The 21,546-nt window shown below is 55.6% G+C and overlaps 1 protein-coding gene across 4 annotated transcripts in view; it reads right to left on the bottom strand.

Annotated features, from left to right (window-relative positions):
* The window catches only part of LHPP (phospholysine phosphohistidine inorganic pyrophosphate phosphatase), a 117,851-nt gene that overhangs the window by 31,430 nt on the left and 64,875 nt on the right, over nucleotides 1–21,546 (bottom strand). The window lies entirely within an intron of this gene.

Here is a 21,546-nt window from a genome sequence, read left to right as displayed (position 1 = left end):
GGTGATGGAGATATTCTGGAATCAGATAGCGGTGATAGCTGCACAACTTTGTGAATATTCTAAAAACCGGAAACCCTGACATCGCACACTTTAAAGCAAATTTCATGGTGCATGAATTATAATCTCAATTAAAACATTTTTTAAACCTGTCTGCTCAGAGGGTAAAAGCTCTGATTTTCAACCAACCCCAGCTGGACCGTCCCCTCCCCCCCCCCCACCCCCCAGTCCCCAGGGCCAGCTCGGTGCCTGACTCACAGGTGCTTAATGACGGTTAGCCGCACGGAGCTGCCCCAGATGGAACCCGATTCAGGGGCTGTGTGATGGGGCCGGGAGTGGCCCTCCATCCAGCAGGGCAGACGGCAAGTCCGAGGACAGCAGGGACAGCCAGAAGGGCTGTGAGGGGCTACGGTGTGGTGTTGTGGGGACAGAGGGTGCCTCCTAGAGGAAGTGACAGCCAACCTGAGATCTGAAGGGCAGGTTCCGACTGGCTCAGGGTGCGGCTGTGTCTGGAATGGACACAATCTTCACGGTAGTCCTGGGAGCCCCCAGAGATATTTTAAGCCGGGAGGACTTGGCCAGATTTGCCTGTTACAAAGAAGCCTTTAAACCTAAGTTAATAATCAAAATCTTCTCCAAGTAAAAGGACTTCCTCATCCGCTGTGAGGGACACATAAAAGTGGGAAGGCTAATCTATTGGTGGGAAATCAGAACGACAGTTACCTGGGGAGGGGCACAAGAGAACCTTCTGGAGGCTGGACTGTTCCCTATACTGATCTGAGTGGAAGCTCACACATGTGCACGTATGTACAAATTCACCAAGTTGTACATTTCAGAATCGTGTACTTTATGCTATAAACATTTTAAAAGATTGTTTTATGTTTATTTATTTTTATTTATTTAAAATTTTTTTAATGTTTATTTATTACTGAGAGACAGACACAGAGCATGAGCAGGGGAGGGTTAGACAGAGGGGAGAGTCACAGAATCTGAAGCAGGCTCCAGGCTCTGAGTTGTCTACACAGAGCCACCGGGTGGGGGGTTTGAACTCATGAGTCCCAAGATCACGGCCTGAGCTGAGGTCAGATGTTTAACCGACTGAGCCACCCAGGTGCCCCCACGCTATGAACATTTGAAAGAAAGAACAGATAAAACTTGCTGGTAACAGTCATTCCCCACCAATATCAGGCTCCCTGGGTCTTTCCCTTCCCGGCATTCATCACATCTGAGATCAAAGGGCTGGGGGTCCTGAGGAGGGAGGTGTGAGATCCACACCCTCTGGGACTCTGAGACTGGGCGAAAGCCCCAGCCCTGAGATTCTGGAGCCCCGAGCGATTGCCCCTTCCCCGCCCCTCCCCTGCACTCCTCACCGTGGGGACCCCCTCACTAGATTGGCAGCTGAGCAGGCTGGATACAGGTGTGTGGCCTGGAACGCGGGCACGCACAGAAATGGGGCGCCTGACCTGGGGAGGTAGGGCCCTGCTCCTGGGCAAAGCGGGGCCACCTGGGGAAACCCAATGGGAACTGTTCGGGTGGCTGAGACGAACAGCCTCCAGGCACGGCGGTTTGCCCTCAGAGCCCCGGCCTCTGTCGTCTAGGGAAACAGGTCGGCGGCCCACCCACCTCTCAGCCTGACGGGCCTCAGGGTGACCTGGCCAAGTCTCTGTGGGGACGCCACTCGCTCTGCACCAAAGTCCCAAACGCTAGGGGTGTGCCAGGGATCTAGCTCCCTGAGGGGGTGGGAGCAAACCCTGGTCTGTGAGTGTTTGCAGACTGGCAAGGTGTGAATATTTCCATGTCCAAGTTCAAGCTGCCAACGCGATACGGCTGAACAGAGTGGCGAAGAGATGTGTAAGCTGGTCCCAGCTCGCTCCACAGACCTGACCCACAGTTACACGCGCCCCCTGAGCCAAAGGCTTAGGGTCGATGTTGGGAAAACCAGAGGAAAGCGGGCAGAGGCCCTGCAATGGTGGCCAGCACACAAGGTCTCCTGGCTTAGTGCCCCAGGGGGACAAGTAAGGAGCGCGCCTGAGTACTGAGCACGCCTGAGTACTGAGTACTGAGTACACCGTGGTACTCCCGAGAGGGGGTGTCTCTGGGGACCCAGCGATGCCAGCCAGCCTCCTGGTACCGTGAGGGTGCCTGGGCACGGATAGGATGACAAGTCCAGCCTCCAGGCCCCCGAGGGGTAACTGGAGAAGGTGCCGCCGGCTGGCCTGGCTGGGCCGGGGAGTCACTGGGCTGGAGCACCTGTCCTGGGGCCTCGCCTGCTGACACTCCTGAGGGTGGCCTGGCAACCCCCACAACAAACACAGCACTGCGGGCAGCGGAGCCCCGCTCTGCAGGCCAGCCCGCGGCCGGGCGCCGACACTGAGCCGCCTCCCTGCAGGCCCTCGGGGGACCGCCGGGGCACTCGCTCTCCGCTTAGGCGCCTTTGTCCTGTCGTGTTTCAAAAAGAATAAAGTCCGGTTTTCTCTTTAACACGGAAGGGCAGCGGCGGCCTTCCGACCCAGTTCCGACCCCGCTGTAACAGGATGCGCGGCTGGAGCAGGGAGCTGGCAGCCGCGTCCCAGGCTCTGCACGCCAGCGTCTCCAGCTGCCTCCCGGCGACCTTGAACGAGGCCTAACGCCCCTAGGCCTCCAGCTGCATGCCGGACGGTGGGTGCTGGGCTTCTACCCCCACCTGACAGAACCGCATGTGCCAAGAACGGATACCGGAAAAACCTTGAAATTCTTGGGTGAAAGTGGCCACCCAGGAAACGGCCTGGGGCTGCCTCGCTTCCTTATCAGCCTTCTGGGCGCTGGGCTCTTTTCCCAACAGGCGTGGTCCGAGGGACATGGGGTCAGATTTAGCCTCCGGGCTGGCGGCGATCAATTTAAAAATAGTGCCCTTTCGGGGCGCCTGGATGGCTCAGTCGGTTAGGCGTCCGACTTCAGCTCAGGTCACGATCTCGCGGTTTGTGGGTTCAAGCCCCGTGTCGGGCTCTGTGCTGACAGCTCAGAGCCTGGAGCCTGTTTCGGATTCTGTGTCTCCCTCTGTCTCTGCCCCTCCCCCGCTCGCTCGCTCTCTCTGTCTCTCTCTCAAGCATAAAAGAAACATTTAGAAATAAATAAATAATAAAAATAGCGCCCTTTCTAAGAGTAGGTGCAAAATTTGGAAATGCAGCTCGATGGGTCCTGCTCCCCACAGACTAAACCGTAACCCTAGCTACAGATGCACTTTAGCAGAGAAGGGCCAGCGAGTTCTTGGGGACAGTGACCTGTACAGCAAGCCAGCAGGCCCCGTGCTCTTCATTCATTTCTAACAAAGGACGCGAGGGAGACCAGTCCTTGCTTCTGCGAGGGGCCTGAAGAACAGGCAAGCAAACAAACAAAACCCCTCCGTCTCCACCAGAGAACGTTTCCAAGGGAGGGAAAACACTTCTCAGCCCACGGTGGCTGCTGTGCGAAGGGGGGTCCGCCCAGCGGAGGCCTTTGAGGGTCTCAGGTGGGACTGGCCTGCGGCAGGTGTCACATCTGCAAACCCAGGGCAGGGCGAGCGTCAGGGTGGGTGGAGCCCCCGAGGTGTCTTCCCCACCCCGCCAGGTGCGGGGCCTACAGCCCACCTCGGCCCTGACGCTGTCTACCTGGAGACGGCATCAGATCCTCCGGGCCAAGGGCTCAGTCTCAGGAGACGGCCCCTCCCCCACTGCAGACGCCAATCACAGTCCGGGCGTCACTGTGCCTCGGATCTACCCGCTACAGGTCAGGGTCCCACCACCCTCTCTCCTCGGGTTCAATTAACTTGCTGGAACAGCTCACAGAACTCGAGGTTCAAGGAAAGGGGCGAAGAGCTGTCACGCCCTCTCCAAGCACAGCACTCTCCCCCTGCACCCGTACCCGTGCACCACCGTGGAAGCTCCCAGAAGCCCATCCTTCTGGGTTCCTAGGGACTTTTCATGACAAAGGCACGGGTGATGAAATCACTGGCCTTGGTGACTGACGTCCTTCTCCAGCCCCTCTGCTCTCCCCCAGGGGGCTGGGGGGTGACGCACCAAGTACCAACTCTCTAACCATGTGGCTGGCTTCCCTGGCAACCAGCCGCATCCTTAAGAGCTTCCCTATAGTGGCCTCAGATGCGGTTGCAAGAGGTTTGTTATGAATATGAGACACCTTTATCCTCTTACCACTTAGGGAATTCCAAAGGTTTTCGGAGCTCTGTGCCAGAGATGAGGACCAAGTATGTATTTCTTCTTGGAAATCACGAGATCACAGAGCCGAACACGGGACATGTGGGGGTGAGCACGTCACTGCTGAGTGGAGACACAGGCTCCTGTGACAACCCCCCTCACTCCCGCCTGGAGACTGCCTCCTGGGTTTTGCTCGGTGGGCAACCAGCGTGGAGCAGGGGTGGCTGTTCCCCACCACCATCTGGTCCTGCCACGTCAGGGAAGCGCAGGGCAAAGCCCCAGCAGCAAAGTAGTCACAGCACATGTCCCCTCTCCCGTCCCTAGAACCCAGGGCTGTTGTCAGATGACTGTCTAGTAGCTCAGTGTGCCCCACGGGCTCCCCGACAATGGCCAGCAGAAGAGCTTAACTTTGCTTGTCTGCTTTCCTTTTTAAATATGTGACTTCTTCCATCATAAGAAAATAATATAATCAGCACACGCGCTTAGAACTTAGAGACGGAGAAGAAACATAACCCATAATTCCACAGCACAACACACGGCCCGCCCCACCCCCATCCCACAGAGCAACTGTCCTCTCCTCATCTATCTTCCACTGAGGAACTGGGAAGCACAGCAGGAGACGGGTGTTCAGACAGACAGACAGACAGACAGATAAACGACAGGTCGAGTCAGCCACCTGGGCACCTGGGAATGTTGTCTTCCTGCGTCCTTCCCCACGAGCAAGCTTATTCCAGAATTGCTATCACCCTTGAACAGTCCGTCGTCGGCCCCTGGCACTTCTGATTTATATCACAGGCATTTTTCTGAGTTGCTACACACAAAGGGTACCCCTCCTCCTTGTTCCAGGGCATTTTGAGTCAACTGTTTATTTTGAATAAACAGTTAATAACTAATTACTAATAATTATCAATCAATAATTATCAGTCAAATATAATCAATAATTATCAATAACTGAATTGAATAATTGTAGATTCACACACAGTTATAAGAAATCTACTAAGTATATGGGGCGCCTGGGTGGTTCAGTCGGTTAAACGTCCGACTTCGGCTCAGGTCGTGATCTCATGGTTCATGAGTTTGAGCCCGCGTAGGGCTCCGTGCTGACAGCTCAGAGCCTGGAGCCTGCTTCAGATTCTGTGTCTCCCTCTCTCTGCCCCTCCCCTGCTTGTGCACTCTCTCTTTCTCTCTCTCTCAAAAATAAACAAACATTAAAAAAGAATTTAAAGAAGAAAAAGAAAAAAAAAGGTTTCAATCCCATCAGGATCCCTCACAGCTGCTCTTTGTAGCCACGCCCACTCCCTCCTCCCCTCTCCCACACCCTCCCTAATCCCTGCCAACCAAGAGTCTGTTTTCCATCATTATAATTTTATCTTTTTGGAAATGTTATATACTCAGGGTCAGATGGTACGTAACCTGGGGATAGGCTTTTATCACTGGAGATCTATCCAGCGTATCAATTGTCCGTTTCTCCCCTTTGCCAAGCACCTTTCCGTGCAATGGACCTACAGTTGAACTAGTCACCCACCAAAGAACATCTGGGTCGCTTCCAGTTTGAGGCTTGGGGAAGAATTGCTAGGACAGGTTTTGACGTGAATTATAAGTGTTCATTTCTCTGTAATAAATGCCCAAGAGTGCCACTGTTGAGTCCTATGACAGTTGCGTGTTTAGAGTTTTAAGAAACTGCCCAACTTTTCCAAGGGGCCATACCGTTTCACATTCCCACCAACGCCACAGTCTTCTAGATTCTCAGCATCCTCATCAGCATGTGTTGTTGGGACTATTTTTTATTTTAGGCATTCTGATAGTGATACCTCATTGGGGTCTGAATTTGCATCTCCCTACCACCTAATGATGCAGAACATCTTTTTACGTGCTGATCTCCACATCATCTCAGTGAAACGTCTGTTCGTTTTCTTCGGTCCATTTTTTCCCCCTTTGATTGCACGACCTCTATTTTTCTATCATCATGTTCCCACATTGTCTCCTCTGTCCTCAGTTCTGCTACCAAGCCCATCCACTGATTGCCTTATTTTGGCTATTGTATTTTTCAGTTCTACAATTGTCATTTGGTTCTTCTTGAAATCTTCCGCTTCTTTGCTGAGACTTTCTACTTTACCGTCTGCTTCAAGCATTCTTGCAATTGCTTGTGGAAGCATTCTTGTAATAGCAGCTTTAAAATCCTGGTCCTAAATCTGTGTCACCTCAGTGCTGGAGTCTGTTGATTGTCCTGTCTCGTTCAAGTTGAGATTTTCTTGGTTCTTGGCACGACAAGTGATTTTGTATTGAAACCTGAACATTTGAGGTACTATGGTATGAGACTCTGGGTCTTACTGAAACCTTCTCTGTTAGTGGGTTTTTGGACACATCTCTGGCCGGAGAAGGGGGTTAGAGCTGCTTCACTACTGCCAGGTAGGATAAAAGTTCAGGTTCCCCACTGGTCCTCTGTTGACACTGAGGTGGGGGAGAGGCTCTAATGACGGCTGGTCAAGGGTGGGAGCAGAAATGCCTCATGATTGCTTCCCATATGGCCTCCACTGACGCTGTGTATGGGAGGAAGTGGGGGGTGAAGTGGCCTTATTACCACTGGATGAGGGCAGAGCACAGGATCTCCATGTGGCCTCCACGGCTACCCCAGTTGAGGGGCCCTCATTACCACCTGGCTCCTGGCTCCCTACTTGGCCTTCTCCGATACTGCCCCCCCTAGTGGTGGGGGCTCATTATAGCCTCATGAGGGTCCAGGCTCCCCATTTGGCCCTTGCTGGCAAGGGCGGAGACGGACCACAGTTTTGCTGCGGTATCTGGCTGGCGTAGAGGGGTTAATGTCTACAGGTTTTCTGTCTCGCTAGGCTGCCTGTCTGTCCTTTGGTTAAACCTCTTTAGATTTTTGTTTTTAGGTTTAAACCTTTTAGATTTAGGTTTTTGTGGGGCTTTTCTGTCTGTGCCCATTGGTGTTTCCAGTTTCTGGCCTCTCCAACCCCAAGTCTGGGGTCAATGATGCAAAAAGACAACCCAAGGAGCTCACCGCTGTCATTCCTCAGGTCCCAAGGCTGCTAGCCTGTGTGCCTTCTTCTCTCCACCTTCCAGAGTCTTCTTCTGTGTGTATGATGCCCAATGTCCAGGGGTTTTAGTTGTACTTAACTGGAAGAATAGGAAAGGTGCTTTAACCCCACCTTGCTGGAAACACAAATCTCTACAAACGCTCTTCCCGGTTGGGATTTTTCCTCTTGCAACCAGGGTGGATCTTGGGTAAAGCCATGGTGGGTTATCTGACAGAAGACCCCTCCAGCTCCCGAGGTTCCTCAGGAAGGAGCTGGGCTCCAGTCCCCTCCGCAGCCAGGCCAGGCTCCCTCCGGTGACAGCCCCTTCCTCGTCTCCGGGCTTGACGGTGAGAGCACCACACGTGCTCCGTGAGCGTAAAAACCAAACACCCACCAGAAGGTCCACTCTTAGTCTTGGCTACTTCTGCCTTTACTCTCCTGGGAGGAAAACGCGGAGCCATAGGGTTCCTCGTGCCAGGCCGACGAAAGGGATATTTTTAGATTTCCCTCTCCCACAGCTAAGCCTCAGCAATCTGGTCTTTTCCCTGCGGCCCGTATCGAAAACGCAGATGAATCCGTTTCAGAGCTGACAACTACATTCTGTAAAACTGTACATAAAACACAATCTCAATTGTGTTTAAAAAATACTAAAAAGGGAGGGGGGGGGCGCTGGAAGAACACATTCCAAAGTGTGAATTCACGTCACTGGTGGATCACAAAAGGATTTCTTTGAGCGGCTTCTTTCAGACTGGGTTACAATTTCCAAAGTTTCCATATGAACTTATCATGTGTATAAAATTAAAACTCAAAATTTTAAACCAAAAACAATCCTCCCCCCTCCAAGATAAACAAACCAGAAACTCTCCGAAGCCACCACAGGCTGCTTGTCTCCTTGTGGACCCGAGTGTATTCCTCGACGCCACGAGCTGTGCTCAGGACAGGACCGGGATGGGGTCACATGCAACGCAAACCGGCCCCAGGGCCTGGAGAGTGGACGTCGTGCCTCTCCCCTGGGCGCCTGAAGCTGCCCTCTTGCCCAGCCCCGAGGCCGACACCTCGGGGGGGCACCGCCTCAGGGCGTCACTCTACAGATGTGACTGAAGATTCTCCCCGTGGAATGTACTCGGGGCTCCAGAGTCAGTGGCACGAGTCCTGTGCAGGAGCACTAAGGCCCGCGATAGTGCCACCAAAGGATCAAAAGAGCAGTAAAACCCAGTCCTTCCAAGAATCAGTCACCCCGCCCGACCCCCCACCCCCACCCCCAGACTCGCCAGAGGAAGCCCTCTAGGACAGAGACAAAAGAACGGCCCATCATCCTGCGTGAGATAGCGCCACAGCAAGATGGCCTGGAGCCCGGGCAGACGAGGGCCCACACGGGACATCTTCCCCGCTAGACACATCCTCGGCCCCGCCGCCACACCCCCTCTGTGGCCTTGGTGGGTGGCCTCCGTTTCAGCAGGCAACTTGGGTTGTGGCCTCCCTGGAAGGCTGCGGGCCCTGGGGGAAGCCAGATGGCCCCCCGGCTGGAAGTCTGGGACCCACCGCCAGGCCAGGGCAGGAGAGCAAATACAGCTAAGAGCCAGCTGGTGTACATCACGGGCAGGTACCCTCAGACACACCCAGACTCCCCCAGCAGACCATCAGTGCCGCCGGGAGGCCGAAGGGCAATAGGGAAGCGGCACTCCCAGAATCCAGGGCAGAAGCAGCAAACCTTCTAAGAGTTGAAACCATCTTGAGATGGAACCATCGTGCAGGAAGCCACGCCCACCCCCAGAAATCCCCCGACAGCGTTCTCCACCGTCACTTCTCTCTTTGGATGCCTCCTTCTCTTTGCTATGGTAGCGTGTGGAAACCTGGCTCCCTGTCCCTCTGCTATCTGGAAACTTCCTCTCAAGCCCTCAACTTCCTCTCACAGAGGCAGAGCCACATGGGGACCCCTGTGTTCAGTAACAGCTGTGGAGAAACCACTGACGGCCAGTTGGGGGAGCAGGCCAGGCCACTGGCTGCGTCTTTATTTATAACTTCTTTTACTTCCAGTGTTAAGGCCCCGCAACTCCGACCAAAAAGGTCAAGAGAAAAATGAATGCCTTGACATTTTTTCCAAACATCCTCTCAAAGAGCTCTTGGCAAGGGAACTTGGTTTTGCTGAGAGCATGAGAATGTCTGCGGCCGCAGAGCCTTCCTTGGATGGGATCTATTTTTGTTTGGTGAGACAGCTGTGTTCTGCTAGGCTCAACACTTGGGACTATAAAGGAAAAACAAAACATGGAAATGGGGACAAAGAGCTGTGGCAAAATAAGAGTGGGTCTTGGGCCGTTCTGTTCCACGTCTGGTGGGCGGTGAGTGCCCCTGGCTGCCGCTCCCGGCCCCGACAGGGCGGGCCAGCACACCAGGTCAGCCCCTCTGCCTGATCTTTCCCTGCAAGCCTCTCCAGGAGGTTCTGTGTCTGAACTGAACACACACAAGCCATGCGCATCCACCCACGGGAGAGGCCGGGACTCCCTATAACCACGAGGAAGACCCAGAGCACGGCTTCCAGAGTCACACCGCCAGGGGCTGAGCCACGTTCGCCTCCCACTGTGGGTCCTGGGCATGCGACTGACACCTCCCCGCTCTCTGCACCTCTCCCGGAAAGTGGGGTTGCGATCGGGGCCTGTGCCGAGCGATGCGTGTACGTGCATCGAGGCGCGTAGCACGGGCTACATGCGAGTTTGCTGTGCGTGTGGGTAGATGGTAAGCTCCTTAGGGACAAAGGTGCCCAACGGCCATGAGAGGACATCCACTAGGGAGGACACGGGGAGTCCTTCCAGCTGCTGCTCCCTGACACGGGGCTCGGATTCCAGAAGTGTCATCGTGACCTCCTCCCCCTGCAAAGGCCACCAAGTGCACTGCCAGGGAGCCGCTGGGCCCATTCGCTGGTCCAGGTGGCCCGGCAGCTGCAGAGCGGCCCTCGAAGGGGCTGGTGCAGCTGTCCAGTCGCAGCAGAAGGCAGGGCTAAGTGGCTCCTTCTCTCTCACAGCCTTGTGCATCCCTGACTACCGCCCCGTGACCCTGAAGCACCAGGCGTACAGAAAGGACACGGGAAGAAACAGGACGGTTTTCACCTGACCATTCTTAGAATCAGGACACACAGAAAGGAGGGGCTCGGAGCTGTAGCCCTTGCTCGCTTCCGTGTTTCCCCTCACCCACCCCTGCACGCACCCTAAACTCCCTAGACCCCCTGCGGCCCCCTCCATGTTCCGTCCACACGCTCCCCACTCAGCCCGAGACCGCTGTGTGGGGACCCCCACACCCCCCCCGCCAGTCCACTCCTGTGCCCCTTGCCCACAGTGGCCAGCCTCACCTAATGTCACTGCAGGATGGGAAGGACACCTGGCCCCATCAATGGCCTCGCCAGGGGGGAGCCCACCGGCTTCAGCCCCACCCCCAAGACCAGCAGCCCCAGCTCCCCGCCAGGAAGTAGATTTTCCAAACGGACAGTGATTTACTCGAGGACAGAAATCACTTACGTATCCTTGTTTCCCCAATTCCTGGGGACATGGAAGTTTGCGCACAAAGTAGACACAAGAAGCTACACGTCGACTCGCACCCCTAACACAAAGGGGGTGGTACGCACGCGTTCTGAGGGCGCATCAGTGCGCCTGTGGGGCTGAGTGCTACCGCTCGTTCAACAGGCATCTGCTGAGCACCAGGCCCTGATCCGCAGCTGCTGCTGCTGGTGCCTGCTTCCTTCCTTCATCAGCTCAAAACCAGGTGTGGGGTGCATTCCAGGCCCCCCTGGCCTGGACGCCACGGCTGCAAAAACGAAGAAGCCTGGGTCTGGGAGCCCAGCTGCTCCCGGGCCTGGCGCAGAGAGGGACCCGTCAAGAGAGCCCTAGCCAAGGAACAAACGAGGCTGGGATCCTTCCGCACACCGACCACCCGTCTTGCAGGCTGCAGAGTAATTTGCCAACATCTCTCAGTATCTTATTAGATTAGGGAACAAAACAGAAGCATCTTCTCTAGGGAATAAATGAGCCACAGACTCTGCACTCCGTCTTTGATGAAATGCAGATTTCTCATGAAAAGAAAAGGCTTGGTTTTAAAAACACACAACAGAAATGAAAAAGGATAGGAATATGCAATCCACAGAAGGGGAAGAAAATCAGTGACCAAGGAAGATGAGAAAAAAACCTTTAGTCTCATTAGTAATCAGAGACGGTAATATTTTTATTTTTATCAATGGAGACATTTTTAAGAAACTGATGATACTGGGGTGCCCGGAGGGCTCAATCAGTTAAGCACCCGACTTGTAATTTCAACTCAGGTCATGATCTCATGGTTCGTGAGACTGAGCCCCACATCAGGCTCTGGGCTGACAGTGCAGAGCCTGCTTGGGATTCTCTTTATGCCTTTCTGTCCCTCCTTTGCTCTCTCTCTTTCTCTCTCAAAGTAAATAAACTTTAAAAAATAAAAGGAAACCAATGATAACCACTCCCTGGTACGAGCTGGTGAGGACGTAAAGGTATAGAGCACATGCGGTCCACGCTGCACATGGGGGTACAACAGCCACTGGGTGGGAGAATTCTGCAGAAGCACCAAAAACCTTAGAATTCTGCATATCTTTTGACCAGCAATTCCATGTGCGCCTAGAACAGGGGCTCAGGAATGCCCACGGTTTTACTATCAGCAAGAGAAAACATAACTCACTACATTGAAATTTTGAGAAAATAAAGAGGCTAACAGTCACAAAAGAGTGATTCGCCTGCCTTGAGGCAACTAGAAAATGGGATAAAATATATGAAATGATAGTATGTGGGCTCTGGACGATGGGCAGGGCAGGACTGTGGTCCCAGACGAGGCCAGCCCCCCAGCGGCCCCATGCGGGGGAAAGGGGGCCCACCCACACTCTCCGTGGCCCTACACCTCGCCTCCCGGGCTGTGGGAGGGTCAGGTGACCTCAGGTGCCCCCATCTGGGGAGGAGGGGTGTCTGACACCCCCACCCACCACCCACCCAGCAGACTCTGTCTGAAGAGGGTGGCCTCCCCCAGCATTCTCTGGCCCCGCCGGGGGATGCTGGCCTTGTGGGAGTGGGGTGGGGGCCGCAGCCCGGCCCAGCCAGATCTTTCCTCTTCTCTACTATGGAGAGGGAGAAGAGGCCGCATAGACCATCCTTCGCTCAGCCCCACTGGCTGGCACAGGAGAGAGTGGGCCCTTGGGAGGGAGAGAGCACAGTGGCGGTAAGAGTGGCGGGGTTCTGGGGCGCCTGGGTGGCTCAGTCAGTTAAGCGTGCGACTAGATTTTGGCTCAGGTCGCGATCTCCCGGTGCATGAGTTCAAGCCCTGCGTCGGGCTTCACACGGACTGTGCAGACCTGCTTGAGATTCTCAGTCTCTCCTCCTCTCTCTGCCCCTCCCCTGCTCATGTGCTCTCGCTCTCACTCTCTCTCTCCCTCTCAAAATAAATAAATAAACTAAAAACAAACAAACAAAAAAGAATGGCAGGATTCAAATCCTGGCCCAGCACTCCCCTGCTGGACAAATTCTAACCAATGACTCAACCCCTCTGGGTCCGGCTTCCTCATCCGTGGAAGGTGACTAGAATGCCGGCTGTGTCGAGCTGAGGTCCGGAGTCAGGGAATGAGTCTGTGCAATGCTCACCCAGAGTCTGGCACGCAGTGGGGACTCAGTAAGCGACGGCTGTTCTTATGACGTGTCATTTTCTCCCCTCGTGTGTGTGCCAGCCCTGACCAGCCATGTGGTCCCCACGGAGATATACCCTAGGGTATATCTCCCCAGAGTTGCAGAATCTCTGGGGTCCAGAGACGGGAAGGTACACAGAAATGAACAAGGGAGAGGAGCCAGCGCTGGGACCCCCCTATGCACCAGACCCAGAGTCAGCGTGGTGGGGACAGCCGAGACGCTGGCCCCACCTGGCCCTGCCCCCACTGGGCCCGGCTCATCCGGCCCCTCCCCCACCTGGCCCTGCCTCCATCTACCCCTGCTCTCTCGCGCCCTGCGCCATCCACCCTGCGCCCTCCAGAGCCCCTGTCAGTGACAGTGACAGCAGCAGCAGCAGCAGCAGCAGCAGCAGCAGCAGCAGCAGCATTAGCTGAGCATGTGCTGTGGACCGGGTGCTATGTCAAGTCCTCCAAGCACATGATTTTACTCATCATATGCCCGTTCCATAAGCCGGTCTTCAAGTGGTTCGGTAACTTCTACCTGCCGAAATCGTACCAGCTCAAGTGGTGGAGGCAGCTCAGGCCAGCAAGGATCCTGCCACACTCCCTCCCGACACAGGCTCCAGGGCTCCTGCTGTCTGCACCCGAATCCCTCCCAAAGGAACCCCATGGTAGCTGTCTGAAGGAGCACCTGCTTCCCAGGGGACAGGGCTACAAGGACAAAAGGAGGTCCCTGTCCCTCCCAGAGTGCCGCTGCTTTCCTGGGCAGGAAGAGGACAGATTCCAGACAGATTAGCCTGTGGCAATCCCCCTGTGGACACTGCCTGCTGAGGCGGCCGCTTATCTCGGGCTCCGGATGGGGTGGGGGGGCTGGCGGGCCGGCCTCCGTGCAGCTCACGAAGCTGGTGTTACCAGGAACCAGGCAACACAGAGGAACAGGAGCAATCCTGACCTGAGCATGCAGCTGTCAGACTTTTCCTGATGTTGGGAAGGGGTAGAGAGAGGACAGGGGTGAGGTCTGGAACGTTCTGTATTAGTCAGGGTTCCTTTTCCTGGACACACAGATTTGGAGACGGTATAAAAGCCACAGACAACCAAGGGCATCTAGATGTCCTGGCTGGTTTCCCTCAGCATCAGCCCTGGACACGGCCTCTGGGCACTGGCTGTGCTCCTCTGGTCTCTCCTGCCACCTGCAGTCCTCCACACCCAGGAGGCCCAACTCCCCAACGCTGGATGGACCCCGGAGGGCCCACGGGGAAAGAGCGGGTAGTCCCACACCACTTTCTCCCCGAGGGCAGTGAGAAGGGCACAGGGATAGCCTGGCTGCAGGTGCAGGGGGTGGGGCAGGAGGAAAGGCCCCCAAAACTTCCGAGGCTGGGGTAGGAGACTCCATATCCCCCCCGAGTTTGGTTTTTAGTTCAACAAGCGGATTTCTCTTTCTCTTTCTCCAAGATCTGCTTTGCCAGGTGGAGTCCACTGAGCCAGAACCCAAGCTGAGCACCGGGGACAGCCGAGTCACAAGATTCTGGCTCCCCTGGTGTGGCGGTCATCAGTCGGGTGCCTGCCTCAGAGCCCCGGGGTGGTAAGTGCGGGTGCCGACCCCACCCCCTGGGCGGTAGGGGGCGAGCGCTCGGTCCAGCGACCCAAGGTGCAGAATCCAAGAGCTTTAGGCGGCCACGGAGCATTGAGCCAGCCCTCATTATCAGCTCGGAGGGCCAGCTTAAAGGATAGCCCAGTAATTGCAAGGTTTTTTGTAAATGTTAATTACGATTGCCTTAATTAGCCCAGAACCCATTGATCTATGGATTATATTAGGTTTATAAGTGTAATTACCTTAACAGGCATATGGATTACAATTATGTTCCAATTAAACCCCAAGTGTATAGTGTATAAATCAGCAAGGGGGTCCTCCTAATTCTTCAGGGATGGGCGGTTAAAATGCTGGGGCTTTAAGGGCCTTATGCTGGGGCTGGTCCTTCACAGGCTCAGGGGCATTTGGGGGTTTGGAGCAAGGGGGAGAGGAGGTGCTCGCATGATCTCTGGCGTTTTCCAAAGGATGGTGGCCACACGTCCAGTCCGTGTAGGCCTGATTTAGAAATGATCGCCTCGGCGGTGAGGCAGGGACAGCAGGGCCCCAGGATTAAGAGCTGTGTCCAGCCTGGCCACTGGAGCCCCCCTTTCTTCCCTCAAGATCTGGACACTCATCAGCTCGTTAATTATGACGCTCAGCCCCTCCAGGCAGAGATGGTTTTCTCTCCTTATCTCTGGAGAGGGCTGATGAATATTATTAACCTACTTTCCGGGATGGGGAGTAGGGAGGCCACAGGGCCAGGTGGGCACAGAGGGCAGGGCCCCCTCTTCTGATAGGGCGATGAGTGCCCGGAACCCCCACCCGACAGCCTGGAAAATGGATGGTCGTAAGGCAGACAGCAAGGAAAGGTTCCAGAGGACAACCCGGCAGAGCAGGGAGACAGAACAGGAAGTGCCTGCAGTAGGGGGCGGGGGTGAGGTATGAAGTGTCCTGGGGCCTCAGGATGCTGGACCTGCTTGCGGGGTCCCTCCTACAACCTGCAAGACCGCAGAGCAGGTCGCCGGGGCACGGCACCCTCTGGATGTCCCAGCACAAGCCCTGGCTCCGAGGGGAGATCGGCAGCTCAGCAGGCGGCCAGAGGTGGGAGCCCGGGGCTGGGCCACACTGCTCGTTAAGGAGGTCCACCAGGGGACCCCACTGGGTCCCTCACATCTGTGGACTTTCTTCCCGCAGAGGCCAGGCCAGCCAGGCAGGAACCACCAGCATCAGAACCTCAGAAGGCTGGGGGTCACTTCTCCACCCTGGCAAAGGTGGCCGCCCCCACCCACTTTGGCTCTTGCGGATCTGAATCTCCTACTCAGGACCGCATCCCATCAGCTGGCCCTCACCTCCCTGAGACTGTGGAGGGGAGAGTCCCCTCCAGAACATGCAACATGAGAGAACAGCCCATGGGGCGGCAGGGGCGGGGACAGGCTTCCATGAAGGCACTGGGATGTGGATGTCTGTCAATGGCCGAGTATGACTAAAAAAAGGGCTTGGAAAGGTAGGAGTCCAGAGCCCAAGGCGTGGTAGGCAGGCTTGGAATCTGGGCGGAGTTGGGGCAGTGGGAAGGCAGGTGAGCAGGGCTCCCCACCTCTGGGGACGGGCCAGCTGGTCCTCGGTGCGACCTGCCTTCCCCCCTGCTTGGTCTCTGAGGCAGGTGGTTAATGAGGTGGGGAGGGGGGTGTGCTGTTGCCTCAGGAGCCCCAGGGGGCGGATGGGAGCTGATGCTGGTGGGCGTGGTAATGAAAACCAGCACCCTGGGAGACGGTGGTTCCCGTGGGCCCGTTTTACAGATGGGTTAAGTACCAGTGGAGGCACAACAAGCAAGAGGACACAGAGAACTGAAGATTACCAGGTTATGCAGTGGTGGACGAGGATCTACACTGAGGCTATTGGGCTCCAGAGCTCGGCTCTAGATCCCACATAGACCAAGCTCCTCTTGGGGCACGGAGCTGGTCCCTTGCTGCTGAGGAAGGACGTCACCCCGGGGCACAGAGGTGATGGTAGGGCTGTGAGCACGCGACCCGGCTGTCTCAGACCTGTGCTGGCTGGGCCCCCCTTGCCGCCCTGGCTTCCCTTCCCCCCCGCAGCTGGCATTCCAGAGCCCCTTTTCCAGAGACTCGGCCTGGAGGGGGAAGCAGGTCTGTCTTCTCCACAGTCAGTCAGTGTGGGGAGAAGTCACGCGCACACACCCCCGGTGCAGGAAGGAAGGGCCCTGGGTACATCAACATGCTGGGGCTGGGGCTGGGCCTTTACGCGGCGGCCTCCGCGTACTGCAGCCGAACCACCCCTATGAACAGACCGCACCATGCTCTCCCTGCACCTGCACGCGACGCCGGAAGTCTTGTGAACACACAAAAGCAGAGGCACCGTTGGAACGCGAGCACTACCAAGAGAGAGAGTGGGGGTGGGTCCTCTCTCCTCTCAGCACATGAAGGGCGGGAGACAGGGGTCAGGGCTCAAACAGACGAGACCAGGGTCATCCACGAGTCCCCTGCCCCACAGATGCCTGAGGCTGAGCCCACAAGACACAGATCGGGAAAGACGGTAAGAGACAACGGCAGTGACTGTGGACCAGACTCCCTTGACCAGGAATGAGCTCCCCAGCACCAGAGGTGTTTAAGCCCCACTTGCAGGCATGAAGAAGAAGAGAGGAGTCCATCCAACCCCCCAGGCCCATGAGGGGCTGGGAGACGGGTCATCTGCCTTGCACGCCAAGGTCAGGACATCTGTACCACCCACTCCCTCGCGGCCAGCAATTACCATGCCAGACGCTTCACATGCACGCAACCTGATTGGATTTAATCCTCATAACGGCCCACAAAGAGGCCTTACCATCCCCACTCACACACGAGAAAAGCAAGCCTCAGAGAGTTTGTCTCTTGCCCCAAAGTGCCCCATCAGGCAGTGACCGGGTGGGGATTCAAACCCGAGCCTCTGACTCTGGACACCGGGCCCTGTGATGCAGCCAGAGGCTGGCCCCGCCTGGGAGACCATTCCGTGAAGGAAAGGCCCATTCCTGCAACTCACAGCACTGGGTGCGGCAGGAAGCCTTATCCCATGCCCCAATTAAGGGCAAAGGCTACCAAATGGTTTCTTCTGTGAGTTTCCAAGGTCTTACACATAAGCCTAAGACTGAAAAAAAAAAAAAAAAAAAAGAGAAGAGAAGAGAAGGAAAGGAAAGAAAGGAGAAGAGAAGAAAAAAGAAAAAAGGAAAAGAAAGAAAAGAAAAGAAAAAGAAAAGAAAAGCTGGCTTTCAGAAGGAAGGCTCAGAAACAGTCCCCCTTCTTTCCCTGATGCTTCTGAACCGAGCAGATAAGATTCACTCTTCAGATTCACTTTCATGTCCATGATACATTGCTGGAAATTGTTTTGTGGGAAAAAGCTAATTAGACTAGATTTTTTTTTTATGTTTACTTATTTTTGAGAGAGAGACAGAGAGACAGAGCATAAGCGGGGGAGGGCAGAGAGAGGGAGACACTGAAGCAGCCTCCAGGCTCCGAGCTGTCAGCACCAGAGCCCGAGACAGGGCTCGAACTCACACACCGTGAGACACGACCTGAACCGAGCTCGGACGCTTAACTGACTGAGCTACCCAGGCGCCCCTAGATTTTTATATTAGACTTAGTTTCCATTCAGGCCTAAATACAACAATCACCAATACTATGTACAAGTTAAAAGAGGCCATGCGCTTAAAAATGCATATATTTATTCTAAACTGTCCCCCTTCTCCTGTTCTTTCCAGGTTGGGCAGCTTGGCCCGTGAGAAGGCCCCCGTGGAAGAGCCGGCCCCTCTGAGGCTCTGGCTGCGGGTCTGCAGGACAAGCTGTGCGGCTGATCTCAACCCCAGCCTGTCGCTTGGAGCTCAAGGCTCGGAGGCCCAACCATGGCTGGGGGGCGCTCCACTTGGGCACCAAGGCAGGATGACCCACGGCCTCCGGCCCGGCTCCCACCCCCAACGCTCCACCAGCTGCTCGGGCCCCAGACCTGCGGTCTCCCCGAGTCCCCTCCCCTGCCCTCCCCATCCTGCCGGTCTCTGGCTCTGGACAGTTTCCAGACTCAACGATGAGATGCCCGTATGTACTTGTCTCGGTCAGTCCTAGACAGACAGGCTGATGCTAATTGTGACAAAGCACCACAAATGGGTTGGGGGGTGGGGGTTGTTAAAACAAAAGGAATTCATCCCCTCCCAGATCTGGAGGCCAGGAGTCTCCAAGGTGCTCCAAGCCCACACTCCCTCCACAGCTCCTGGGGAGGGTCCTTCCTTGTCTCTTCCAGCTTCTGGCGGCCCCAGGCCCTCTTTGCTCCTCGGCTTGTGGGCGCATCGCTCCGCCTCTGCCTCCGCCGACACGCGGGGGACGTCTCGCCATGTCTGTCTCTCCTCTTCTTGTTTTGCATCAAGGACCCCCCTGACTCCAGTATGGCCTCAACTTAACTAATTGAATTTGCAAAGACTCTTTCCAAATAAGGCCGTGTTCACAGCGCTGCAAGCACCCTCACCAGCCTGGGTGGCCCTGCTCTGGGAAACTGTTTCTTCAGGAGGGAGACTGTCAGCCCAGACCTTCCCCTCTGAGGCGATGCTGCGTCACCACGCACGGAGCCAGGGCAGGGGCCTCAGCGCCAAGGGCGGCTTTTCGTGCACTCAGCATGGGCCCCGGGGAGACCCAGAATGGAAACCTCCCCCAAGACACGGCGGGACGGAGGCTCACCCTTCGGCACGCTCAAACTTCCACCCAGCAGCCACCGGGGAGGGCGAGCTGCAGACTTTCCAGAACATCTCCTTCCTCCACAAAGACTTACATCCATAGAAATGATAAAATCACTAAGAGAATCTAAAGTCCAAACCATTGAAGTGCAAAATTGGAAACAGTTATTTTTTAACTTTTTTTTTAAACTTCATTTTAGTTATTTTAAGAGAGAGAGGGAGACAGAGCATGGGAGGGGCAGAAAGAGAGAGAGGGAGAGAGAGAATCCCAAGCAGGTTCCGCACTGTCAGCACAGAGCCCGACGCGGGACTTGATCTCAGGAACCCTGAGATCGTGACCTGAGCCGAAATCAAGAGTCAGTCACTTAACCAACTGAGCCACCCAAGTGCACCAGAAACAGTTTTAAAACAGGAAAAAAAGGCTTAAGAAAGCATATTTTTTCATCTGTAATGTTGAAGAGAAAGGAAATAACCTGAGTCTCTGTTTCTGGGGGATGGGAGGAGTGAGCTAGACCGTCCCCGCCACGGAGGCACACATGGCTCCTGAAGAGCATGAGTTAGCCCCTCTACCATGGCCTTGGGGGGTGTCTGGGATGGGAAGGGAGAAAAGCAAGAAAACAATATGATTCCATTCTTTAAAGGATGTGTGTGGGCCGGGGGGGGGGGGGTTGGTTTACACGATGGAGCAGAGAGAGGCTAAGCAGGTTGTTAACAGAGATTATTCTGGGATGGGGGTAGGGGTAGGAGAGATGAGAGGGAACAGGTGTAGAAAATTTAAAGACCACAGTAAATACAACAATACGCGTGCTATAACGTTAAGTACAGTAAGTACAAAGGTAGAACACAAAACTCTAACAACAGTATTATCTACACACTGATACAAACAAGGCGTAAATACGCAGAGGGACAAGGAAGGAGAATCGGATGTGACAAAGGGAGGGGCGTCTGGGGAAGGTGAGGCTGGAGGGCAGGGGGACACATAAGACCTGCACTTGCCACAGGCCACATGAAACCACATTATTTCTTGTTCAAGGTAGGGAGCGGGATGATCGAGCGTGGGTTCTAGGTCCTTCTGCCTCCCAGGGAAGACGGACTGGAGGTGGAGGTGGCGGTGGCAGGTGGGCAGATGGAGACACAGGACCAGCCAGCAGCCACTGCCCGTGGTGGTGTGACCGAGCTCCGGCCACGGGTGGGGGTGACTCAGTGACTGAGGAGGGTGACCGAAGGCCACGGTCCAGGTGAGCAGAGGGGACCGACCATGTTTCAGTGACAGGCACGTCTAGTGTGGGGAGCCCTGGGTGGAAAGATCAGGGAGGTGGAATCCCGGGCTGGGGCACAGGAGCCTGGGGGGGCCTCGGGGTCTGGAGGAGACACAGACATCTTGCCAACGTGGGCGCCCGCAGGGCCCCAACTGGGCAAGGGCCCTTGCGTGCTGCAACACTCCTGCACCCGGTTTATTCCCAGCACCGCACAGCTCGGCTCTCAGAGGGCGTGGCTCTGAATCCTGCCCTGCCCACTTCGCTCTGGGACCCTGGGCAGCACCCCTCCCCGCGCAGAGCCGTGGTCGGTCTCCTGAACGCTCAAGCGAGGGCTCGTTCTAATGACCAGAGGACAGCGGAGGCAATGTCTGCAGCCCACGTGCCTGGCCCACTGAGGGCTCAGGAAACGGAGCAGTGACTCCCATCGTCGTCACCAGCACCACCACACGCCCGGCTGCCGCGGCTGCTACATAACTGGGGACCAGGACCTCGCCCACCCGGTGCCCCATCCCTTGTCTGTAAGATGGGGGCGAAAGCCTCCCCTGGTTATGAGTCTTAAACGAGGGAATTCAGGAAAAAGTCCGCAGAAAGCAGCACCTGCAGAAGTGTTCCCTCCCTGCCAGCCACTGTCACCACCATCTCCACTGGCATCGCCACTGTCACCATTGTCAACATCCACGCCATGGCAAAGGCCCACAGCCGTGGAAGAACAGGCCATCTTCTGACCACGAGGTGACAATGTGTCCACATCAAAAGCCATTTCTAAATGGAGGTGAAATTCACATCACATACAATTCACTATTTGCAAGTGTCACTTCAGGAGCGTTTGGTGTGTTCACAACATGAGGCCCCCCCCCCCACCACGATCTACTTCCGGAACATTCCATCACCCCAAAGGAAAACCTGTACCTATTTTTTTGTTTATTTATTTTTGAGAGAGAGAGTGAGTGAGCGAGCACAAGCAGGGAAGGGGCAGAGAGAGAGAGGGAGACACAGAATCCGAAGCAGGCTCCAGGCCCCGAGCGGTCAGCACAGAGCCCGATGCAAGGCTCGAGCCCACGAACCGTGAGATCATGGCCTGAGCCGAAGTCCGACGCTTAACCGACGGAGCCACCCAGGCACACCTGTTAAACAGTGACTCACCAA

Source organism: Herpailurus yagouaroundi, unplaced genomic scaffold, assembly GCF_014898765.1.
Source record: "Herpailurus yagouaroundi ecotype Mexico unplaced genomic scaffold, PumYag 163, whole genome shotgun sequence".
Classification (NCBI taxonomy): domain Eukaryota; kingdom Metazoa; phylum Chordata; class Mammalia; order Carnivora; family Felidae; genus Herpailurus; species Herpailurus yagouaroundi.
The sequence above is the reverse complement of the archived record's forward strand: the minus strand, read 5'-3'. Positions and strand labels throughout refer to the sequence as shown.